At 43.0% G+C, this 26639-nt stretch overlaps 1 protein-coding gene across 1 annotated transcript in view; it reads right to left on the reverse strand.

The window, feature by feature from the left end:
* PTPRQ (protein tyrosine phosphatase receptor type Q) overlaps positions 1 to 26639 on the reverse strand; it is a 1500794-nt gene that overhangs the window by 352176 nt on the left and 1121979 nt on the right. The gene's annotated exons all lie outside the window — the stretch shown is intronic.

Consider the following 26639-nt stretch of genomic DNA (forward strand, 5'->3'; position numbering starts at 1 on the left):
GAAGAAGGTGGTGAAAAGTATTCGGGGGAAATATATTTTTCCCATTGACTTCCATCGAAACAGGGGCTATTTCAGGAGGGAGACTGCTAAAATTAAGCCATTTTTTAGGCACGGAGAGATGAAGCGATTTGCCCAGAATTACAAGATCCTTCAGCCTCCCACCAGACTCGAACCCTGTTCCTCAGCTTCGTGGTCGGCCGCTCTAACCGTTGCACCACATCCTCTGCTAAAACCCGCGACTCTCCTGCCGAAGCCGGACTATTGGCATCTCTTCCTGCACCGCAATTGGAGCACTGCGGTGCCGATGTAACACACATAAATTCCAGCATCCTTTGCTACTCTGCCTGACACCTGAACTCTGCTCTTCAGCGCACCTCAATCCGCTTTTGCTTCTTTGAAGCAAGCCTCAAATGTAGAGGACCGCTCCAAAACATTACAATAAATGGCAGTCAACAGAACAATGTGTCGATGTTTCAACCCATGTGGCCAATTCTCAGAGTCATCATCAGCACAATGGTAGTAGTAACCATCAATGTGGAATAATCCTGAATGAAACTTGTATCTATAAGTCCCCCATTGTCAGGATAAATGTACAGATCCACTGAAAAGGTTGGACCTGCTGACTTTGCAAATTTATTTTCACTGTTACTTTACAGTGAGATCTGGAAAGCCCAGAGAGAAACTTTATGGTGGAACTGTCCAGCAGCAAGAAACATTATTCAAACAGCTTGGCCTGACAGACCTGCCTGTGACATCTTTCACATCGAACATCTGCTCTTGTTTACAAAAGGCTTTAGGCAATCGTCTCCCTTCTAGTAGCTGAGGCGTCTTTGCATGTACACATTTCTTGTTTGGCATATTCAATCTTTGCATATTTTTAAGATCGGAGTCGTGGCTCGTGCCTATCCAGGTGTGAGCACACAAAGTGAATGCAGGAAAAAACAATTTAAGCCATGGTGTAAGCCATGATTTTGTGTGATTATATATCTTGAAACAATGAAGGAATATCTGAACTGTCGATCTGTTTCTCCAGTTGACAGTGGTAAATGGCTATTTATCACTGGAACATTAATAGAAATGCTGATTGTGACTGGAAAAGGCACCATTTTTCAGAGATCTGTAGTGAAACTATGTAACAGAAAAAAACACGAGATCAAAAACACAACACTGGACACAACAGCAGAAGAGTAAAAACACACCTACAGTACACAAAATAGCAACAAAAAAACCCACGACAATAAAATAATGGAAGGCTGGAACAACCCTAGGTGACACAAACACAACAAAATGCACAATAATCCCCAAAACAAATTATTACAGATGCAACAGAACAACAAGACAGCAGAAAAAATATACACTATAAAGCAATAACAACTCAAAGACGACACATAACATTGCAATCACACACCCTTTCACAAAGTACCCAACAAATTACACCATTGCATTATTTTACTCGCAAATATTCTTGCACTTGTTATAACCGACAGAAATCCATGTTCATAATGCACTGGTAAAGGTTTGCTCCAGGGACTGCAGTGGCATACAAACGCACCGCACTTTCTGAGACTTGTCTATGTTAGTGCTCACAGCACGCTGCAACTAGTCGAGCAGTAGTGCATAGATTACTTAGAGGAAATAATTGCACAGAGATGCTTCACAGCACGATCTAGCAACTTCTGGTGTGAGCATGGGGTCGGGTGTATCGCCTAGCCAGTTTCTTTCCACCTACACTTCCCCTCCCCAGGAACAAACACACATTATGGTGGGATCGCATTATACATTTCAATTTGTGTCTGATTTTAGCATGAACCGCCACCTCTTCTGCAGACTTCTGATGAGGTCCTGTTTCGGAGGGAGTCTGCAACGTGAATGACGACGAGGTTTTTAGTCTATTGGGGCTCCTATGTTTCAGGCTGTGAACCGTCGACCATAGCTATACATTGATGTTTTCCCCCCGAAATGGATGTTTGTAGCTACTCTGCATGCCTGTTGCATTTACTACTAGTTTATTTGTATTTTATTGAATCTACTTCTTCTTAGAAGGGACCCTTTTAAATACCTTATTGCGTGAAAATAACAATGGAGAGTAATGTGAGCAAAAATAACCTTGTTGCAGCAGTATTATCTATCATCCTTTAGTGATGTTTCTGCTCGCGTGTTGTTTAATTCCCAGCACATTTTCGTATAATCTTGTTAATTTTTCTTTTTAATGTCGGAATTCCTGGGCAGTGCGTGGTTTGGTTGAAATAAATAGGGAGCTACTAATCACCTTCGTGATTTTCGTGAACAAAAGGCAAAAAAAGCATAAAGCAAACGACCTTTTGTGTACTAAAGAAAATAAAATCAAAATAATGCAAAGGTAGACAAACAGAGAAACGAATAAAGCACTTAAATGCTGCGAGGGTGCAGCAGGAATCACACCCTCATTTGTCCTTTGAAGTCGCTAGATTGGTGGAGGGTGGGGCCCATGCCTCAGTTATGTTGCTGCACTTTTTTCAGAAGTGCAGCCCATCGGCAGTATACCGTTTCTACCAATAATCCGAAAAGGCACATGAAAGATGCTGGACTTGCAAGCATAGATGCCTTTTTGTGTCTTCGGGCTGTATTTGTTCTGGCGCGGTTATTCAGTGCGCATAATATACTAATTCAGTCATTCCCGCGATCCTTTAATATGTTTATGCATAAAAAATGAAAACAGGCCCCTCTTTCATGACGGAGCCCTAATGTCTTTGCAGATTTACTGCTGCCGCTAAAACTCATTACTCATCCGTTGGTTGAAGCCTTCGGAGTCTCGGTGGTGAGGTCCTATTTCGTGTTGACTGTAGGAAACGAAAGGGCGAAGAGCTGCCCCTAAACTTCAGAACACTATTTTTTCTACGTGACGGTGTGCCCCAAGAACTTTGTGATAGGTCGCCGCTATAATCAACAAGTCAGGTCCCGGGCCGGCCAGCCAATCACAGCGCGGTCCAGGGAATGACGTCACGGGGTGTCCCGGGCCGGCAGCCAATGACAGCGCGGCCCTGGACAAAGGGGCAGGACTTAAAAAAAGACAGAGAAACGCCCCCGAATCGCGTTTTCAGGGGAAAGCGTGATTGACAGCCTCTGTCTCCCAATGGCTAGCCTCCATTTATGGAGCTAGCCAATGGGAGACAGAGGCGGGACCTATGTAGGATCATGAGATTTCGCCGTGGGCGGAGCAACTGCTACGCAGTTGCTACGGCCAAGGCGAAACCTAAAAAATCAAGATTGTTAGTAAAATAACTTTTTTTTCTTAACTAGAATTCGTTTTTACTTAGCAGATTCTGCTTGGATGTAGTTAAACTACTTCAGAAAGGTATCCAGCTTCTGATGCTTTTTTAATAAAAAACTGGGCTGGTAGAATTCTCATGCAGCCGCAGTTTAAAAGTCTATATTTAGGCAAAAACACTTCAAATGTTCACCAGGAGCTAATTTGCCATACGTACTCTGAGTCACGATTCATGTATCTCGTCTTTGGAAGCGTTCCTGTAGGGGATGGTCGAAGTGATTTTGAAAAAGTAAGAAAATGTATCTACCATTCCCAATTATGTCTATCACCTTTGCAGATGTGTTCCTTCTGCCGCAGCTACCCACATACATTTAAGTGGTCATAAGATATCAGCAGTTTCAGAATTCTACAACTGGGATTTTACATTGTTCCTGCCATCGGGGTTTAGACCGTTTTGTTTATGGCCACAGGGGCAATACAATCTCTGGACATGCTGACACATAGAGCTGAACAAACAAAAGGCACAATGTGCAAATGGTACTGGACTAGGGAACACAGAGACCTGAATACTACCACCATCAAATGTGTATAAGCATTCCACAAAACAGAATAGATGACAAAACATCGATCAATCCAAAGGGGAAAGAGGCAACAGAAGAAACAAAACAGAATAAAAGACTATTCAATACACTGAACAAAACATTGGCAAGTAGAAATTACACAAGTATAATAAAAAAATACAAGGAACTCTTACAGAAAAGTCAAATTGACAAGGAGTGGAAAGAGGTATGGGTGTGTATCTGAGAAATACACCCCATAACAGCAGCATGCTATAAACAGTTGAACATAAAATTATCTTCTTTCTGCAGTTAAAATATGGAAAATGGGCACAATCAAATTGTGACATAACGGGTTTGAAAGTGTTTTATCCATGGTTTCTGAGTGTAAAATGCTTATGCAGAAGACTAACAATAGAGCAACCAGTGGAGCTTTTCTCATCCATTTTGACATGATGTTAACAAATAGTGTTTTGCCCAGCTCAGAGCCTTCACATTTCCACACATCCTCTTCATCACAAGCTCAGATATGGAACTTGTTCTATCCTCCGTATATGACTTCCTATTATGACACAAAAAAATAAATATTGTGCAAATTCACACAGAAGAAGAAGAAATGTCAGAAGAAAGCCCTTCTGTTCATATAATGGCATTTGAGAGTCACATTTCCTCATCTGGTGCTTTTTTTCTGTTCTTAAAACCCTATTCTTGATAGTCGATAAACGGATCTATCTAACATCAAGAAGACCTTATTGGAATCAGCATCAGGTGACCTATACAGTAAGCGGTTACACTGCATGTTAATATTTATTTCTCTTGTAGTAGTTGATGCACAGCTGATGTTTCAACAAAGGTTTAACTCAAATTATAGAATTGTTTCTTATTGTTCGTTGGTGCTCTACCAGGAGGCGTCGCGGGTCCTACCGACGTCAAGTAAACATTAATAACGTGATGCTAGAGAAACTCTAGTTTCATCCCTGAGTAGGCACACATTGTTTGTCGACCTCCCTTAAGTAAAGAAAAGACGACTTAGATGAAGTTCCTTATGTTTCTTGGTTTTATTTTATTTTTCAGAATTACTTGTTTCAAAATTTCTTAGAATAAGGCAGATTCACATAACTGTAATTTAAATCATTTTTCAACGTTGCAGTTCAGGCATTGTCTAATGAGTATGTCCAATGCATTTCGGGCATTTAGAAACCAGCCCTTCATCAGGGACTTGACACTAGGAGCAAAATGAATATAAACACAATTTAGTAAATTATAGTGATGAGATAGGCAAACATATGTGGTTGTTAGCATTATATCCTAAAACATTTTGTCCACAAGGAAGGTTAAACAGCAAGCACTATGCAACACCGTAATCATTACTGTTGATACAAAGTTATGCATCTAACCGTTGGTACAAAGTTACACATATGACAAAGAGAGTAGCTCGGTGTATCACTTACATGCCTGTGTTCAAAGTGTTAGGTGAAATCTAGAAAAACAAAGGTTGTAAAAAAACGGGATTAGGACCACTACGCTAGATATGGGATGGTTCAAGATGGGTTGTTTTGATGAAGCAAAGCTTCGCATATTTTGCGGCTTGCCGAAATCAAGAACCTCGTTTATGTGTAATAAGGTAACAAAATTGTATGTTTTACTAACCTTTATTTTGTTTAGGCAAAGTTCCCGAAGCTTGCCTATGTGTATTTCTAATTAATTAATCCGTGTCCCTAAAAAAAATGGCCGCCGCTTGTATTTTAGTTACTGCGCATGCGTCAGCCACACTCACGTGTCCTGACGCGTCTGCAGAAGTGGAGGGAAAGTTATGCGCATGCGTAATTCATAGCTGTGCTTATCATGTGGTACTGCTCGTGCCACTGCTCTTGTGTCCGTGTCAATGTAGCTAACATTTAAATGCAATAAGTTTATTTCTTGATGATGAGTTAAAAGTACAAACCCTGTGATGTGTTTTCATAATGACATTATTATGTATTAATTTGTTTTCGCTTACTTTTCATGTACCGCGGGAAATGGGGGTCTGAGTGAAAGGAGAGCCATATTGGAGGTCCCTTCTGCGCCTGTGCGACATTCGGCAGCACGAGGGACCTTGACAGATGGAACACCGCCAGTTGGCAGTGATGGGCAAGATGCTCCTGAGAAAGTCACCTCTGCCCTGCGAGAACAGCGAATGTGGCTCCTTATATGATACATTGTAATGTTGCGCTACTGTTTGCCGTGTAACTTCTCATGGGAACCCCAAACCTGCTAGGCGGTACCCAAATATGTTAATGAAGGCTTCAAATCGTGTATTGTGATTGGTGTGTTACCCAAACCCTACCTTAGGACCAATCGAAATTGAGGGATTCTGACACTTTGCAACATTGGGGGGTGGTACACTGTCCCCAAACTGTATATCTACCCTGGGTTCACCTAGTGAACCGTCCGACTTGTCTGGTTTAGCTGACCTGTCACTGACCCAACGCACTCAATAGGTGACTGAAGATACAGAGCGCTGCGGAGCACTCTGTCCGATTTTGACCATAGACTAAGGTTCTACTGAACCTTAAAGTGCTGGCAAGGCACTTAGCTGGGAGTTCGCTAACCCAATCGGGGTCTTGATCGATAGCTGCAGAGCGGGTGGAGCGCAGGCGTTGCTTCCGAACTGTGGGTTCCGGTCCTGTCCTGAAGAGGGTCCTGTCCTGAAGAGGGTCCTGTCCTGAAGAGGGTCGTGTCCTGAAGAGGGTCCTGTCCTGAGGGTTTGCTGTCCTGTCCTGAGGGTCCTGTCCTGATTCGTTTTCCGAGGGTATCCTGTCCTGTCCTGGGTATCCATTCTGCACCTGCTGTCCTTTGAGGGGTATCCTTCCTTGAGGGTTTCCTGTCCTTAACTGACCCGTGGCCAGGGTTTGGTTTCCACACCTTTCTAGGTAAATATTGCTCTGAACCTCTTGAAATTCTTGCACCTTCTGAATTTCTAACTTTTGCTTTAATAAAGTTCAACATTGCATATGTGATATTTTCCATGCCTTTCTGCAATTATTGAAAGTCATTTATATTTTCCCTAAAGTTTATTCCTATGTCTTCTCATTTGTTAGAAATTATATTTTGCATAGCATTGTGTCATTTCCTGATATGGTCTAGAACTTCGTTGCCTAGATTGTTCAAAGGCCCATTCACCTTAAGTGAAGCGTGGTATTCATTATAAACTCTCCTATAGTCACCCACACTTAGGCTATCCCTGTTTAGATAATACTGACTTGCATAGTATCTTTTTTTCGTTACATTTTATTAGTACCTTGATGATTACTCTGTCATTATTTCTTTATGCTTATGTGATTTACGTTATCTTGGTTATTGATTGCCTTGTTTTATTGTACCTCATGCAAGAAAATATTGAACTTTAGATAAACATTTTAAAACTTCCAGTTGTCCGTGGTCATTTAAACAGTATTTGAATGTTATTAGTTGGGTTTGTATTTTGCTGCTTTTCTTTTACAGCTAGCTCCCTGATTCATTGTGGTCATTAGGCACCCGCATCGGTGGATGGTAAGTCGGGTGCACCGAAAATTGGTAGCAGGGAACACACACACACTCAACCTGGTAGAGCTCGTGAAGTCACCCGATCGATGTATATGGTGATTTGGAAAGTATATGGGCCCTGAAGCCGGAAACGGCGAAAACTATTGGCCGGGTGGCCTCGCGCGCTCTATCAGTTTTCTGGTAGCTAGAGGATGGTTAGGGACTAGTTGAGAGTAAGGCAGGGATTAGTTGGACTAGTTAAGTCGGAAGCTGCTATTATATTAATGCTGCTATAAGAGCGGCTGTTCTGAGGGAACTGATCACTCTCTTGTGAATACGCTGCTGAAATTCATGAATTACTGTATTGCCATTATTCTTGTTCTTATATTGTTATATGTACTAATCCATGCAATTGTCAATCGTCTAGTTGTATGTTGTCCGAACTCCCCGGGGAATTGAAAGGGCAAGTGGTGAATAGAATCCATTGTCCTGAGGTCACAGGTTCGAGGAAAGTTAGGTGCAGGTTAGGATAACCGGGAAGCACTAACTAGGGTTTTCTGAATACATGTGTGAATAAATGACAGTAACGGGGTTCATTGGCAAAATTCCCATAGTGGCGTAACCTAGTAAGGGTCACATCGGAAGAGTAGCAGGTTCCTCGGAGCTAGCGTGAAAGCAGAGGGGTCCGCTGAGAAACCTTAAACTCGGAATATATCCCGGAAAGAAGTGGATGAGTTTAGGGGAATAACAGGTTCACCGATGCTAGAGTGAAGGGTAGGCGGAAGAGATCTGCCCGCAGCGAGTGAAAAGTAAATGGAAGTAGTTTACTTGCAGTAAAAGAATTCTTTCTCTGTCTAGACACTTGAGCACTGTGGCGAATGTGTATTTGTTGTAAAATAACCAAGCACTGAGCACTTTAAAAGAAAGAAAGTTTCCGTTACCTTGTGAAGGGAGGGAGTCAGTCGCGAAGCGCCTCTGACGTCACTCTGTGCCGCGCTGGGATTGGTAGAAGCAGCGGGCGGGTAGCGGAGCTGAAATTGTAAAGGAGGGGTGAGCGCCGGAGCGTGGGAACTGTCTCACGAAGGGGCCGCGCACCCATTGGCGGAGCTTATTTTGTGTCGCGCACCCATTGGTTGCACGAATTTTCTGAAGCGCGTTTTGATTGGAGGTAGTTTGTAAACAAAGTTAGCGCAGAAGTCGTATGTGGCACTCGCAGACTACAGAGACTCGACCTGATCCAAGGCATCTAGGGTTTGAAAGGGATCAGTGGAAGGCTAATAGATACGATATTATGTACGGAACCAAGAGAAAAATGTCCCTTGTAAGTAAGGTGAAAAATTATTTTAAAACGGACAAACCGATTAAATCTAGAGAAGGTGTTCTTGTCCCAGCACCCAATACTCCCGCCTCATTCATGATGTTTGACCGAGGGTACAATACCTGTGTGTGGTTGGAGAATTGGGTGAAGTACACAAAAGATGACGGAGTATTGGCTTTTCCGTTAGATGGTACTTTCAATGGTAGGATCCTATTTAATTTAAGAACCCGAATGAATGAACTGCATCCCAGACCAAGACTAACGCAGTATGAGGCATTAGAGGAATGGGAGATTGAGGCTTTTGAAAGAGAAAGACCCCGAATGGACAAGGGTTTGACCAAGTGGTACCCCAGGCAGAAACAGGAGTCCAGGGATAAAAGGATGAAACAGTGGAGACAGAGCATGATTGTTGAGGGTCTGTTTCCCATGATGCCGGCATGTCATAACATTGGAGCGGGTGAGAAAGGTACTGAAAAATGTAAGCATTGGGGGGCCCTGGGGGATTCAGATGATGAATTAATAGATGACATCTGTACCAGAAGTCCGCCACCTTACAATGAGGGAACCCGACCTTCCAGTGTAGGAGATGTTCCCCGACGCCACTTCCTAAAAGAAGAAGACAGGTCCCTGGGACTGGGAGGGGGTGGTCAAGTATTGCCCTATCCTGAAAAACCCGAACCGACGGAAACAAGGGATATATATCCCAAAATGCCCGCAAGCCAGGAAGAAAAATATTCACGTACGAAAACCTTTTTCCCCCGACCCTTGTATGAAAGCGAAGAGAAACCATCGAATTCAGGACTGCCTTTTGTTCAACCTCCATATGGGGAAGAGCGCAGGTCCTTTAATACTGGAACTTTATTCCCGAAACCAAATTATGGGGGAGGACCAAGTGAAACGCATCCTACTGCCCCGAGTTTTACTCCTCCGTTGACCCCACAGATATTACATGACACAACTTTAAGAAGGGTACTAGTGGAAAAGGAGCAAGAGGCTCTAGCTAGACAAAGGACAGAAATAATTCAGAAAATTTCCCAGTTAAATACCAGTCCTGAGGCATTGACTATTCCAGTAACTATTGGACCGGTGGTCCCGTTATACGGAAATGGTCAGGGAAATCCGATTACTCCAGTTATGACCCCAGTCATGGCAACCCCGAGACAGGAACCGATCATCATAGATGATCAGTCCAGTGAATGCGAGTCTGAAGTTGCGTTCTTGGAATTACCAAACAAACAGACTGGAAAGGGAATACAGCAGAGGCATAACCCTTTTAATACAAAAGAAATTAAATTAGAGACAGCAACGGGTACTAGGAATGTCTCTCTGGTAACTCCGGATGAAATTGAGAGTTGGAGTCGTGAATTAGAGAAGCAGACTCCGCAAACAAAACCTTTAGACCTCTACAAGCTGAGGGTCGAAATAGAAGAATTAATGGCAGGAAATGTGGGGTTGGATCGATTGAATACCTACTCTGAAGAAGAATTGTCGTTCATATGTAAAAGCTTTACAAGGAACACCAGAGTGCTCCACGAAAAACTGACCGAAACAGCAGTTAGTATGGGGGTAGATATCTCAAAATCCAAGCCCTTACAGAAACCGTACAGAGCAGACTTCTCAGACAAAGATATAGAACACCTGAATGTGGCAGGGAAGAAGTTGCAGATTAAAGAATTAATGGGGGTACTGCAGAAATGGGGAGATGTGGAAAAATGGAGAAGCAGGTGGGCGAAAAAGAGGGAAGAGGTTCGCTCCCGACAAGTGACTCCCGAGTTTGCTTTAAGAGAGGTAGAAAAACCTGAGCAGTTATGCCCCATGCGCGAAGTTCCAGGAGGGAAATATGTGCATGTCCCCTGGTCTAGGCAGGATATTGTGTCCTTCACGAACGATTTTCCAAAATTACGAGAGAAACCAGTTGACTGGTACAGGCAAGTGGAGAGGTTCGTGAAGGTACAGAAATGTCTGTGGAAAGACCTGGATGGGTTTTTCGACATTGTGGTTCCAGTAGATTTATGGACCCAGTGTAAAATAGCCATAGATTGGCCCAGTGAAGAGTATCCCAGAAACAAGGAAACAGGGGAGCCATCAAAGGATGTCATGCGAAAATATGAGCAGGTAATTCAGCACTTGAAAGAAAAGGTGCCCGCAAAGGAAACTGATTGGACAAAAATAGATAGAACAACACAAGAAAGGGACGAGACAGTGCACTCCTTCTATGAGAGGTTATTGCAGGTATTTAAAACATACAGTGGTATTGATAACATCGACCTGAAGGATATGACGCACTTTATTTACAGGTTTGTAAATGGTTTAAGACCTGAAATTTGTCAGTGGATAAAAGACAATAAAATCTGTTGGCATACTAAGAAAATGGATGAGGTCCTGCGGTACGCTAAGTACTGCGAGGACGAGATGGCAGAAAAGAAAAAGGCCCTTAAGGAGAAGGTTATGTGGGCTCAGGTGAAGCTCGCAGAACAACAGGAAAAACAATTGAGTAACATGGTTAAAAATGCTGAGAACAAAGGTCCTGGGGGAGGGGGTGGAGGAAAGCCCCGGCCCAAATTTAGCAGGGAAGAGGCTATGAAAAAATTTCCCTGCCATCAGTGCGGCGAAATTGGACACTGGCGAAACGAGTGTCCCCAATTAGTCGATGTTAACGAGAAAACTCCTGATTTAACTCCACAGACGCAGAAAGAAAGACCAAGAAAGACTCAACCCCAGGTAAAAACAGTTCAGGTGCCTCGAGCACCCAAGCAGGTATACAGGGGAAGACAGACAGAAAATGAAGAGATAGAGGTTTGGGAAAGCGGGGAGAACAGAAATACAGCAACTTCGCAGTATCTGCTAAATGATACCTTCCTTTGTAACGATCAGGACTGACGGGGCCTGAGAGGGGAGGACGAGGAGTGCGTACTTGGCGCTTCCTTGCCGGTAGACCAGTCTGGACCATATATTGAAGGAAAGGTTGACGGAAATGATGTCACCTTCCTGTTGGACACTGGCGCTACCCGTTCTACTGTAAGAACAGTGGACGTTCCAAACCTACCCCTCTCGGGAGAAAATATCCAAGTAGTAGGTGTATCTAATCAATTGATTAGTACTCCTGTTACCGAACCAATGGAGATTTCAATTGGAAATTTTAAACAGATGCATAGATTTGTCGTCTGTGACACCAGTCCAGTGAATCTACTGGGACGGGATTTGCTGTGCAAAATGAACTGTACCATCTTTTGCACACCAAAAGGTGTTGAAATACAGACCCCAGATGAAGACGGCATTTATAAATTATTGTTGCTTAGACCTGACTCAGAAATTAAAAGATTGACCCTGCAGGACTTGCCCCAAGAACTACAGGAAGCTGTAAAGCCAGAGGTGTGGGATTTCACTGGAAAGGATGTGGGGTTGATGAAAGATGTGGACCCCATACAAATAGCCATCAAGGACAATGCAGTATATCCTAACACTAGGCCCTACCGAATGAATGCTGAAGTGAAAGCAGGTGTCACTCTGGAAATACAAAAATTATTGGAAGGAAACATCATACAGGAAGTGATGAGCAGCCCATGCAACTCACCGATTATGGGCATCAAAAAGCCTAGTGGCAAGTATAGGGTAGTGCAGGACCTAAGAAAGGTTAACAAAATTGTAGTTCCTTGCTGCCCTATTGTCCCAAACCCTGCAGTGATATTGTACCAGATTCCTTGGGATGCTGAATGGTTCACTGTGATTGATTTGTGTCATGCATTCTTTTCGATACCCCTGCACCCCGACAGCAAATTTCTTTTCTCATTTGCTTTCGAGGGTCACGTGTATTGTTGGAACAGGGTCCCTCAGGGGTATACAGAGAGCCCCTCTATCTTTAATCAGATCTTGAAAAAATGTCTAGAGACTTTGATCTTACCTGGGAACTCTGTGTTAGTGCAGTACATAGACGACCTTCTACTGGCGTCTAAAAGTCACCGGGACTGTGTAGTTGACACCATTGCCCTCCTAAATCATCTGTGTGAGAAAGGGCATAAAGTAGCCCCTGACAAACTACAGTTCTGTGCGAAATCTGTAAAATATCTGGGACACCAAATAGAAAAGGGTGTCAGAAAAGTCACATCAGAAAGAGTGAGAATAATTCAAAAAATGCAGTTGCCCCGTACTCAAAAAGATGTCAGAATGTTCCTGGGTGTATTAGGGTACTGCAGGCAGTGGATTCTGGGATTTGCCGCCTTAGCCAGGCCCTTGATAAAAATGACCACGAGAGGAATGCCAGATGTTGTACAGTGGGACGATGAAAGTCTAATGGCTTTCACAAGACTGAAAAACTGTCTGTGTACAGCCCCTGCGTTGGGAATGCCAGATTATTCCAAAGAGTTTGCCCTTTTCTGTGACACTCGCGATAATTGCGCATTGTCTGTCCTGACTCAAGAACATGGCACGACCAGAAGGCCTGTGGCTTATTTCTCTGCCACACTGGACCCAGTAGCTGCTGGGTTACCAGGCTGTCTGAAAGCAGTAGCTGCTACCTGTGCAAGTTTGGAACAGAGTGAGTCCATTGTCATGGGACATCCTGTGACCGTGTATGTTTCACATGGAGTGGTAATTCTATTGACCAGAACTAAAACACAGTATCTCACCCCTAGTCGGCTGACTAAATACGAGAGGATTCTTGTGGGTGCAGCAAATGTAAGCATTGTTAGGTGCGGTATTCTGAACCCTGCCACCTTACTCCCCGACCCCTTGGAAATGGAAGGTGGGGATGATGATGAACATGATTGTATTGACCTGACAGAGTTCAGTACTAAGCCACGCCCAGACATAAAAGAAGTACCATTGCCTGAGCATGATAAAGAACTATTTGTGGATGGTTCCTGTCTAAGACATGAATTAGGAGGCTTGAGTGCTGCTTATGCAGTAGTGTCTTTCACAAAAATTGAACAAGCAGGTTACCTATATAACATCAAGTCTGCACAAGTAGCCGAATTGATAGCCATGATAATGGCTTGCAAAATTGGGAAGGACTTACGCATAACAGTGTATACTGACAGTCAGTACTGTTATGGCGTTGTGCATGACTTTGGCCAATTATGGCTACAGAGGGAATTCATGACTTCCTCAGGTACTCCCATTCGGAATGCAAAAGTTGTTCATGACCTTTTAGAGGCCATCCAGTTGCCCAAAGAACTGGCAGTGGTAAAATGTACCGCTCATCAAAGGAGCATGGACAGAGTATCACTGGGAAACGATTATGCTGATCGAGTGGCTCAATGGTGTGCCAAAGATCGGTATATTGTAAATCCAAAACGAGGGGGGCCAGGAACCAGCTGCCAGCTTCAGGTGTTTGAGGAAGTGCCTACATGGGATGAGGTGAGAGAGTGGCAGGAGTCGGCTCCTTGGCAAGAAAGAGAGAAATGGAAGGAGGATGGATGTAGACCGAGACGTGTGGATGGTGTCATCTTGGGCCCAACTGGTATGCCTGTGTTACCCCGACACTTGCTTGGCACAATGGCTAGATTAATACATGAAGGATCACACATTGGTAGGGATGCCATGATTCTGGTATTTCAACAGACTTGGTACAGTAAAAAGTTCAGGAAGGTAGCAGAGTCCCTTTGCCAGAGGTGCCTGTCATGTCAACAGATGAACCCAGGCAAGAGGACAATGGTTGAACTGAGCAAGATTGGGAGATCAGGGGGTCCCTTTATAAGGATACAGGTTGATTTCATCACCATGCCCCGTTGTGAAGGGAAACGATATGTCCTTGTCATTGTTTGCGTATTTTCAAAATGGGTAGAAGCTTACCCTACTCCTCAAAGTGACGCACTGACAGTAGCGAAGTGTTTACTAAAAGAACTGATACCTAGGTTCGGAATACCATGCATTATTGAATCAGATAAGGGTGGACATTTCCAGAATGACATACTGGCTGAACTCTGTAAGGCCTTTGGAATAAGGCAGAAACTCCATTGTGCATACCACCCAGAGGCTTCTGGAATAGTGGAACAAGTAAATGGAACTATCAAAAACAGACTAGCAAAGCTGACAGATGCTACTGGCATGACCTGGGTGAAGGCCCTGCCCCTGGTCCTGATGGGACTGAGAAGTGTTCCAGACCGCAAGACAGGCCTAAGTCCCCATGAAATCATTATGGGAAGAGTGATGAGACAAGCATGGGTGCCAGGAAGCAAACTGTTGAGTATTACTGATGATTTGGTGCTTGAATACTGCAGAAGATTGGGTGACCAAGTGCGTTCTATCTCTCGCCAGATTGGAGACGACGGCATCCTCAATCCAACGACTCCTCTCCACAGCTTGGTTCCAGGAGATTGGGTCAAAATAAAGAAGCACACTCGATCAAGCTGTCTGGCACCAAGGTGGGGAAAGAAACGCCAAGTAATCCTGGTGACAACCACTGCAGTGAAGGTCGCAGGTGTTCCTCAGTGGATCCACGCTGGACACACCCAGAAGGTATTGCCAGACAGAGGATTTGAAGAAGAAGGGCAACCAGCAGAGGACCCTGAAGGAGCCAGACCGGAAGCAACTGACAACGAGCAGCCCAGCACCAGTCAGGTTGCAGGAACAGCAGACGTTGGCCCAGGAGTAGTTGACTACGAACTGCCAAGAATCCAGCCTGCTGAAGAGGTCCAGGAAACTGAGCCAGGAGTAGCTGAAGACGAGCTGCCAAGCATATGGCCAGAAGAATGGATACCGATGATTGATCTGACTGAAGATCCTATCAGAACAAGAGAACGACTTAGTGAAGGTAGAGAGTGGACTAGTCAGGAAAAGCAAGGCACAGGCGAAGAACCTCAGCCGTTTGAGATTCAAATCAAAACTGAGGAAGGAGAAGGTCAGACAGGGACAGAGCAGGTATTTGATACACCACCGCGCACACCTGATACAGATAAGGGAGAGACTAGAAATAGAGTGATAGTTCGAGCAGAAGAAAATCAAGAGATCGAAGTGCTTGAACAGGATCAGAGAGGGTTAGAAGAACGGGTTCAGGAAACAGAAACAGAAATAAAGACAATCGAAAGCCAAAAACAAAATATTCCTGAACAAGACCAGATTAACAACCAGGCAGAAGAATTTGATGCTAGCCCTGAAACTAGCCAGATAAGGGAAGTAGGAGAAGAAAGTGGAAAAGAATTACCACCAGATAAAGAGAACAAGAGAATAAGAAAAGAAAGTGAAGTCCAAGTACCAACTAAGAGACTAAAGAAAAGAAACAACCTTGAGCCTAGGTTTGTAAAAAGATTGAGACTAAGGATAAAGACAGTGGAAGAAAAACGTGCAGAAGCAAGAAGAAGTGCTCGAATAGCAGAGCAAGAAGAAGACTCTTCCAAAAGAAGGAGTGAGCGAATAAAAAGACAAAACAAAAAGTACAAGTCTCCTGAATGGACACTGGTTTTGGAAGAACTTGAAGATCTTGATATAACTGACGTGAGCGACGGGGAGCCTGTCCCAGAGTACTCCGCTGAAGAGGAAGACGAACCACCGTGAATTTGCACAAAGTAAGCTAGTTGTGTAAAAAGCCAAAAAGAGGGGTGAGAACACTCCTTCTGAGCCAAAATGTCTGATTCAACAGTGAATGGTAGACCTAGTTGCAGCCGTTTTAAGATGTGTTGCAAGGTGTGTATATGTAGTGTAGTAGTACTGATAGTTATCTGGATAGGATTAACAATTTTCATTCCCTTTGCTGTAAGTAAAGATACTAACATTGTCCCTGCTGAAACTGTAAATACTGACAGTGAGGAGTTGACAACACAGAGTGTAGAAAGACATGAAAGAGCTTTGAGACAAACAAAACAGAACTTAGAAGCATCAGATGAGGGAGGACTACATTATCATGGAGTTAAGAACAAGACACACTTAAATGTTTTCGCAAACTTGTTAATACACTATGTAGAGACTATGGAAATTGAAGATTGCTATGTCTGCATGAAGCTACCTACTTCTGTGGCTGAAGGCGTGACATACCATCATCTGCCATTGACATATGGAATTTCCTGTAGCATTTTAGCTAGTTTATTTTACAAAAGGGGACCGTTACAGTATTATTACTCTAACAATGACGTGATTTTTTCTGAACTTCCTATACGTGGGAACTTGAATCCTGTACATACCAAAACTGACACCATAAGATATATGGGAGACTACTTTCTGACTATAGGGAACATTGACATAGCAGACGCACACAGAGATAACTTGACTTGTTCTTTGCGTGAGCAGGAAAAGATGTTCCTGAACATGGCAGAGAAAAGGAGAATTAAAATTCAGAAGAAGGCTAATGACGAAAGTCAGAAAAAGCCAAAGTGGGCAGAAAACATGGAAGGCACCTCATCTGGTGGAGCGGGTCCTGCTCTGTTGCTGGATTTTGAAAAGAAAGGCAAGCTATGTCTTCACCGCGAGAAGACTAGCTATTATAATAATGTTTTCATTGGTTCCAGTGAATGCGAACATAATTACAAGGTAATTGGAGGTTGGGGTTTCAAAAATGGGTCAGAGCCTGTGTTTCCTGGAATTTATTACATTTGTGGGGACAAGGCTTATTTCAAATTGCCGGATCACTGGTATGGGAGCTGCTACTTTGGCATTGTTTTCCCGAAAATATACCATGTGAATGGAAAAGCTGGAAGCAATGAAGATACTAATGGCTTAGTGCGTAGTAAAAGAGAAAGTATAGGTGAAATTATGGGTAGTATTTTCAGTGCACTGATACCTGGAGTGGGAGTGGTTCTGAACACTCACAGAATTTGCAAATTGTCTACTATAGTAGATGTGCTGTCTACTGAAACAGCTCATGGATTTCTGCTGGTCAATACCGAAATGGTTGCGATCAGATCAATGGTTTTACAAAATCGACTTGCTCTTGACACCTTATTAGCGAAAGAGGGCGGAGTCTGCCGGATGTTGAAGGCGCAACATTGTTGCACTTATATTCCGGATAAAAGTGTGCAGATCAAAAGATATGTGAAAAACATTACTAATTTGGCAAAGGAACTCAAACCACTCGAGGTTGATAGTGCCTGGAAGAGACTGGTAGATGGTCTCTCAAATGTAGGTCATTGGCTTGCTAGCATAGGTAAAAGCTTATTATTCAAAATTCTGATGCCAATTGGTATTATAGGTCTTATTATACTTTCCATTTTCTTATGCTGTAAATACCGCAAGCGCACCAAAAGGCACGAGGTAAATGCAAGAGGAGTGAAACGAAGTGTGGATGAGATGGAATTAGAGGAAGTGAATGATCAGATATACAAAAAGGTGAAGACTTCTCACCCTGCTAAAACTGAAAGAGAAAAGTTAGAACGGTTGCTGGAAGAAATAGAACTTTATAAAGTGTGAAAGAAAGTTGGCATCTGGTTCCATTATAATTTGTGATGATAGTAGATATCATCAAAGAGGGGATTGATGAAGCAAAGCTTCGCATATTTTGCGGCTTGCCGAAATCAAGAACCTCGTTTATGTGTAATAAGGTAACAAAATTGTATGTTTTACTAACCTTTATTTTGTTTAGGCAAAGTTCCCGAAGCTTGCCTATGTGTATTTCTAATTAATTAATCCGTGTCCCTAAAAAAAATGTCCGCCGCTTGTATTTTAGTTACTGCGCATGCGTCAGCCACACTCACGTGTCCTGACGCGTCTGCAGAAGTGGAGGGAAAGTTATGCGCATGCGTAATTCATAGCTGTGCTTATCATGTGGTACTGCTCGTGCCACTGCTCTTGTGTCCGTGTCAATGTAGCTAACATTTAAATGCAATAAGTTTATTTCTTGATGATGAGTTAAAAGTACAAACCCTGTGATGTGTTTTCATAATGACATTATTATGTATTAATTTGTTTTCGCTTACTTTTCATGTACCGCGGGAAATGGGGGTCTGAGTGAAAGGAGAGCCATATTGGAGGTCCCTTCTGCGCCTGTGCGACATTCGGCAGCACGAGGGACCTTGACAGATGGAACACCGCCAGTTGGCAGTGATGGGCAAGATGCTCCTGAGAAAGTCACCTCTGCCCTGCGAGAACAGCGAATGTGGCTCCTTATATGATACATTGTAATGTTGCGCTACTGTTTGCCGTGTAACTTCTCATGGGAACCCCAAACCTGCTAGGCGGTACCCAAATATGTTAATGAAGGCTTCAAATCGTGTATTGTGATTGGTGTGTTACCCAAACCCTACCTTAGGACCAATCGAAATTGAGGGATTCTGACACTTTGCAACATTGGGGGGTGGTACACTGTCCCCAAACTGTATATCTACCCTGGGTTCACCTAGTGAACCGTCCGACTTGTCTGGTTTAGCTGACCTGTCACTGACCCAACGCACTCAATAGGTGACTGAAGATACAGAGCGCTGCGGAGCACTCTGTCCGATTTTGACCATAGACTAAGGTTCTACTGAACCTTAAAGTGCTGGCAAGGCACTTAGCTGGGAGTTCGCTAACCCAATCGGGGTCTTGATCGATAGCTGCAGAGCGGGTGGAGCGCAGGCGTTGCTTCCGAACTGTGGGTTCCGGTCCTGTCCTGAAGAGGGTCCTGTCCTGAAGAGGGTCCTGTCCTGAAGAGGGTCGTGTCCTGAAGAGGGTCCTGTCCTGAGGGTTTGCTGTCCTGTCCTGAGGGTCCTGTCCTGATTCGTTTTCCGAGGGTATCCTGTCCTGTCCTGGGTATCCATTCTGCAACTGCTGTCCTTTGAGGGGTATCCTTCCTTGAGGGTTTCCTGTCCTTAACTGACCCATGGCCAGGGTTTGGTTTCCACACCTTTCTAGGTAAATATTGCTCTGAACCTCTTGAAATTCTTGCACCTTCTGAATTTCTAACTTTTGCTTTAATAAAGTTCAACATTGCATATGTGATATTTTCCATGCCTTTCTGCAATTATTGAAAGTCATTTATATTTTCCCTAAAGTTTATTCCTATGTCTTCTCATTTGTTAGAAATTATATTTTGCATAGCATTGTGTCATTTCCTGATATGGTCTAGAACTTCGTTGCCTAGATTGTTCAAAGGCCCATTCACCTTAAGTGAAGCGTGGTATTCATTATAAACTCTCCTATAGTCACCCACACTTAGGCTATCCCTGTTTAGATAATACTGACTTGCATAGTATCTTTTTTTCGTTACATTTTATTAGTACCTTGATGATTACTCTGTCATTATTTCTTTATGCTTATGTGATTTACGTTATCTTGGTTATTGATTGCCTTGTTTTATTGTACCTCATGCAAGAAAATATTGAACTTTAGATAAACATTTTAAAACTTCCAGTTGTCCGTGGTCATTTAAACAGTATTTGAATGTTATTAGTTGGGTTTGTATTTTGCTGCCTTTCTTTTACAGCTAGCTCCCTGATTCATTGTGGTCATTAGGCACCCGCATCGGTGGATGGTAAGTCGGGTGCACCGAAAATTGGTAGCAGGGAACACACACACACTCAACCTGGTAGAGCTCGTGAAGTCACCCGATCGATGTATATGGTGATTTGGAAAGTATATGGGCCCTGAAGCCGGAAACGGCGAAAACTATTGGCCGGGTGGCCTCGCGCGCTCTATCAGTTTAACCTAGCAAAGGGATATGAACTGACCTGTTTAAGATTGGTGAATGTCTTCGGTCCGGTACTCGTCTCCGCCGAAACGCCGGCTGAACACTTGGGTTTGCCGCGTTCATTATATTCAAAACAACTAAATCATGTGACTAGTCACATGGGTCTCGAGACACTGTGAAAAGACTATAGTCTAGGAGAGTCTACTCGTATTGCAAGGAAAAACTCGCACATGGAGTTTATTTTAAAAAAAGAAATGTGGACAACCTGCTATGATTTAAATTACAGTTATGTGAATCTGCCTTATTCTAAGAAATTTTGAAACAAGTAATTCTGAAAAATAAAATAAAACCAAGAAACATAAGGAACTTCATCTAAGTCGTCTTTTCTTTACTTAAGGGAGGTCGACAAACAATGTGTGCCTACTCAGGGATGAAACTAGAGTTTCTCTAGCATCACGTTATTAATATTTATTTCTCAACATAACTCAGTTTTCCAAGGTGAACTCTCAAGCCACATCTGACTATGCACTCATGTGGCTCTCCCTTTGATTTGATCCTGCTAAAAAAATGTTGTTTTTTTACTTTATTTATTTTACAGTGTTCTCATTGATTCCCATAGCCATCTAAGGTTGTATTCACTGATTTTCAAATAAAACTTTTCTAGTTTTTGTTACTGAATGTTCTTTAACTTTTTGTGTTAGTTAGCTAACAAGCAATTTTTTTAAGTGGACATAGTTTACCTGTATTTCTGTTTGTTGATACACACCAATCTCAGAGCCTCATCCACAGCAAGACTACAGTTCAGCCCACTTTACATCGTTGCAAATATGGTTCGTTTTGGTCATCATTGCCCCATCTCTCCTGTCTCATCCATTATTAGTTTAAGATACTTTAACATGATCTGTGCTGTGAATCTGCAGAGCTTTCAAGTAAAGAATTGTTATGTTATGTTAATTATATTTCTTAAGCGCAACGGTTACCTAAGGTGTCCGGCGCTGGCTGCTGCCCTCCGAACAGAGAAGTACATGGTGACCTATGCACTGAAAAGCCAGGGTGTCAATCCATTACTAAATGCCATTAGCTCGGTGCCATTCCTAATATGGAAAAGAATTTCCTTCCAAGTCTTTGCGGCACAAGTGATGAAACCTCTTCTTTCCCAGTTGACTTTTTTGAAGGAGGGTATTAGCACACATTTGGCTCCTAAAGAGTGAAGGGCTCTTATAGGGACATACCATTGAAAATACTGTTTCAGATATTGCCTGTCCCTTGAAGGGCTTTAAAAACGGTGCAAAAGGATTTAAATTGCTTCCGTTGTTTGACTGGAAGCCAGTGCAGCCTTTTTATTTCCTTAGTAACAGATACAAACTTTGGTGTGCCAGTAAGCAGTTGAGCTGCCACATTTTGCAGGATTTGAAGTTTGTTTAAATGTGGAATTTACCTGTACCACATAATATTTGTCCTTCTTGCCCATATCAGTTTTTATACTGAATCAGAAAAACAGGGAATCCTTTGGAGAAACCCAAAGGCACAGTAGTAACCCTTTTTTGTCTGAGAAGAAATATTAGCCATCTATCATACTAGGCAATTAAGCAAATTATGCCATCAGAAAGAGGTCTCTGAGGAAAACTGACACCCATCATAAATAAATTGTGACACAACAAATTTGTGAAAAATATGAATAGTTCTTCTATAAACCACTGTACAAAATTAGAAAAGCTTAACCACATGAAATACTGAAGCACCAGAAAAAAAATTATAAACTGAAATAGTAGGAAGAACTCTAGGAATGCGATAATATGAAAATTATGCCCACAGAAATACTGTGCAAAATTATTATGTTAACGGTCCCAGCTTTACTGGGGCTTATGGCTGATGAGGATGCAAATAAATTATAAGCATGCATTCATCATTTACTCTAATGGGCTGTTTTTTGGAGCTACTGTCTGACTTCCATCTTGTTCCTTTGCACGCCCCATTGCTCCTTTCTTCCGCTTTTGATTACTTGTCACCATTTCCTAAATCTTTTACTCGCTCATCTATTTCTCTTTTGCCTTTTTCTATTGGGCTATATCAATGCTTTAGCTTTTGATTCCTTGTGTCATGGTTTCTTCCTGTATCTGTTTGTTCTTTTTCCCATACATGTATCACTTTTACCATTTGTGGTTCATGCTCCCCTGCCTGTCCGGCAGCTACTCGGCTGACGTAAACTTTCATCTAACATCATATGTGACAACCCCACCAAGGTTCAATGGTATATTTCAAAATGGTTCACTAGGCCCAGTCCAAGAGTACAATAGTTAACCTGTTCCGGTCCCCTAATCATTTAGCCCAATTCCCTCCAGCAGACACAGCACTCTGAAAGGTACAGGACGAAATGGAGCAGGAAAGCTTTATCACCCCATCCACACTCATGCCAGCTCTGAGTTCTGCTCCTTCTTCAAGAGCTCTGCACATGGTGTGGGACAGTAATAGCAAAGACAGATTATGGAAGGGTCACAATATCATAACTAGAATATCAAGGGGCAAACTATCAAAAGATAAGTGTATTGTCTTGCGATATTTTAGAACAGAACCGTTTTAGCTCCTAATGGACTCTGTAGAGCTGTGACATAGGTGTCAGAGTGCAATGCCATGAAAGATTGTTTCAGAATGTGGAGTTTCCAGTTACACGCAGCAGAATAAAAATGTGTAATATTAAGCTACATTTGTGGCGTGGTTATTGGCGGCTACTCAGGCTGGGAAGAATCTGAAAATGGCAATGAGATTGGGGGTAAATAACTTGAAGAATGATCATGCTCTCCCAGATAGTTTGCCTTGGTCCAAGCAAACTGCTCATGCATGCCGCATGTATCACTGTCGAAGATCAAAGTCAACACTTCATGCACGTGGAATCAAAACACAGCTCCAGTCACTGTAAAGCATATAAAGACAATGGAAGCAATGCAAAGAATTTACACATTGATGGTTGAGAACCTAATGGTTAAGCTATACATAACGGTACTACACTGCCATGCAAAACAAAGTTGTACATTAAATGGAGTGTTAACGTTGAAAGCGGATTAAGCCTGGTTTACGAAGTACAGAAGCTGATAATCATAACCTACAAAATAACGCTGTGAACAGAAGCGCTGCAAGGTGGAGATCAACCAGGTGTTACAAAAAAGCAAATTGACATGAAGACAACAAGAAGAATGATTTCTGAATGCCCCAAAGAGAGTCCTCATACTACCACAGTCGGTGAAGCCGACTCAAGGAGAAGTGTTCTGGGTTGTGCCCATACCCAAAGCAGCTCACTCACAGAGGTGCTGAGTGGGGCTCAGACAAATTTCACAGGTCTTCATAAAATAAGGAGCCGAGAACGACTCTCAAAATAGTGAAAGTTTTCAGATGGCTGCAAAGAAACTCACGTTTCCAGTTATCATTAAAGGTTAGTATGAGGCCAGCACGTCGCAAAGTCTCACTGATGGGTTGTCTAAGACAAATTACAAGGATCCATCCACAGTGTCTTTAAGTTCAACACTAGGCTACAATGCTGCTGCATTCCAGAAACCACCAAAACCTTTCGATACAGCCAAAAAGCAAAATATTGGTGACAGATGATATGCTCTGCGTGGATAGAGACATTTAATTGATGTCTTGAAGGGACTGATAACAAAAAGATTATCAAGTATCTAAAAAATATGGCTGGTGATGGTGTGAAAGAATATGCAGCAAACTGACAAAGAAACTACAAATTGTCAGATTATAGAAATGCTCAATATAACATTCAATTCAGTACCAAACATTGATTACTAAAGATACATTTTTAGTCAAGAACGCCAAAAAGTTGGTGAAACCATTGATCATCAAGCACTGTAAGTTAAATTAATGTAATAATGAGGAACCTCTGTGACATACAGTTCATGATGGATTTTTATCAGACTCATTCAGACGGCAAATGCTGGGAGAAACTATTAGTCTGGGGCAAATGTTGATGCCTGCCAGAGCTTAGGCGCGTACTTAAAGACAAGCCACTAACATGGAGGCCAGAGGTGCCCAAAGAGAATCAGTCATGAGAATAAAAGGTAACCCCAAAAAAACTGAAGGACACAAAGTGTTGTCTACAAATATAAAGAAGTAATGTTTTAGATGTGGATTTTTGTTTTCACATGAAGGTAAATATCCCACCATTGGACAGATATGCAAAGGTTGTGGAAAAGAGAACAATTTTGTGACAGTTTGTAAAGTGAAGGAAAAAGCAAGTTCCCCTCAGAGTGAAGAAAAAAATACCCGCCAGAGCATTGACGAGGCAGCGTTCAACGCAACCCCCCAAGGCCAAGTGGCGACATTATTTGAGGCAACTTGACACTAAATGAAATCGGTTGCCATCTAAATCATCGTCAAACAGTTTGTCCGCTTCAGTATCAAGTGAAAATCAGGAAGACGGTTGCGCCAAGTCAATGTTTACCTCAGAGTGCATGTTTGACTGGCTGCATGCAAGAAACAGCCAAAGCACCAGATTCATACAAACATTATCTGAAAATAACATTAAAAATAAATGACTGCTCGATACCTTTCATCATCAACAGTGGTGCATCACTAAATATAATGCCTGAAGAGAAATATCAATAATTGCCTCCATTCCCTCGACTTATGCCATCAAAAACCAAAGAGTATACCTGGGCTGGAACAATGCCCATAAAAAGTCAAGGTTAATTTGCAGCAACATTGAAACACAAAAAAGAAGGTGTATGCACCTATCCATGTGCTCCAAGGTACTGCAGCTAGCTCCAGTCTGCTCAGTTTGAGTACCTCTGCGGATATGTATCTAAATTCTGTGAATTACACCCTGAATGATCATCACAAAAAGTAAGTAAATTTTCTTCATTGTTTCATGGTTTGGGAAAGATAACAACTATGTAAGTAAAGCTATATAGTAATAACAATACCCATCCTGTTTCTCAGAGACATAGATGATTTGCTTTTCATTTACAAGAAGCTTGCCTCATTAATTAAATATGACATTATTCAGCATTCAACTGGTCCGATACCATGGGTTTCTCCCATACTGGTATTGTCCAAAAAGAAAACTGAAGGAGCTGTATGCATATGCGTTGATATGTGCCAAGCAAACAAAGCAATTGAAAAAGAACACCGTCCAAGTCCACACATTGCTGACATGATAATGCAAATAAATGGCCTTAATTTAGATAAAGGTTATCAGTTGGAACTCAAAGATGATTGCAGTCGAGGCGAGAGGGCAGAGGCGCGAGACTAATCTCTTGTTTTCCTGCAACCTGGGCATTTTGAGAGACCTAACCGGCGCTTTGGGAAAGCGGGACTGCGAGTCCCAGTGGTCAGTGCGGTGACCAACCGGCCGCACCTGGAGACCTGGAGACTCTACCCGCCACGCCTACTCCTTTATAGTTCTTCCCTACACCGCGCACGCGGGACGCGCGGGGGAGTGTGCCGGGCTAAGTCCGGGCAAAGGGCGGGCCGTTTCAGGCCGTTCAAGGTCGGAAGAGGCCGGGCCGGGCCACCTCCCTAACGCTTCACTTACACTGCCACCTTTGTTTGACTGTTTGTTGTCCTGACGCTAGTTGCTACATAATGGCTAGTAGAGAATCAAGAAGCAAGGCTGCTCATGCGGTATCAGGTACTTTGGACAAATTCCTTTATAAGGCAAAATCTGTGGTTAACAATGGTCTAACTCTGCTAGATAAGCAAACTGAAGAGGGTGCAGAATACTCCTCTCTGGCATCCCCGGCCTCACCAACCAATACTAGCACACCTATATTACTTGATGCCACCCATCTGTCATTAATGGATAGTATTGACCAGACCATAGAGTCTGTCCTCCAACAACTAAGGACACCATCGACTTTGCGCAGGGACAGAGACTCCTCTTGCACTCTTGCTGATGTAGATCTCTCTCCTGCCGTTGAGTTGGTACAGGTTGAGGTTCTGGCAGAGGGCCCAATAGCGATAGAACATATGGGTTGTAGGGGGGATCTTGCATCGAAAAGGAAGAGATCGAGGAAGCCCAAAGGCGCCAAAAGGCCCAAAGGCGCTAAAAGGGCCAAAGTTGATTCTATAATGCCCACTCAGGTAGATATTGTAGATAATGCAGGCGCGTCTGGTATACTACCTATGATAAATGATATGGAAACATCGAGCATCCCATCTGTCTCCTCCATACCTGTGTACACCGGGCCATTTATCTTTGGTGGGACCTCCCCTAACATCGCAGAGCTCCTTATTAGTTCACTCACTGACATCCTCAAAAGCCTTTTGAATCCCCTTACCATCAAACTGGATTCCATAGAGTCCAGACTAATGGCTACAGAAAGACTGAGTGTTAATAATGGCGCTGAGTCAGGGACAGGAGCAAGCACACAGGGGGCACACGGGGCCAGTGTTGGGATTACCCATTCCTCCATTGCTGCACCCATTTTGGCTCCAACTCCTTCATTAGCCCCTCCTGGGGAAAACACAAATACTACC

This window comes from Lissotriton helveticus, chromosome 1_1, assembly GCF_964261635.1.
Source record: "Lissotriton helveticus chromosome 1_1, aLisHel1.1, whole genome shotgun sequence".
NCBI lineage: Eukaryota > Metazoa > Chordata > Amphibia > Caudata > Salamandridae > Lissotriton > Lissotriton helveticus.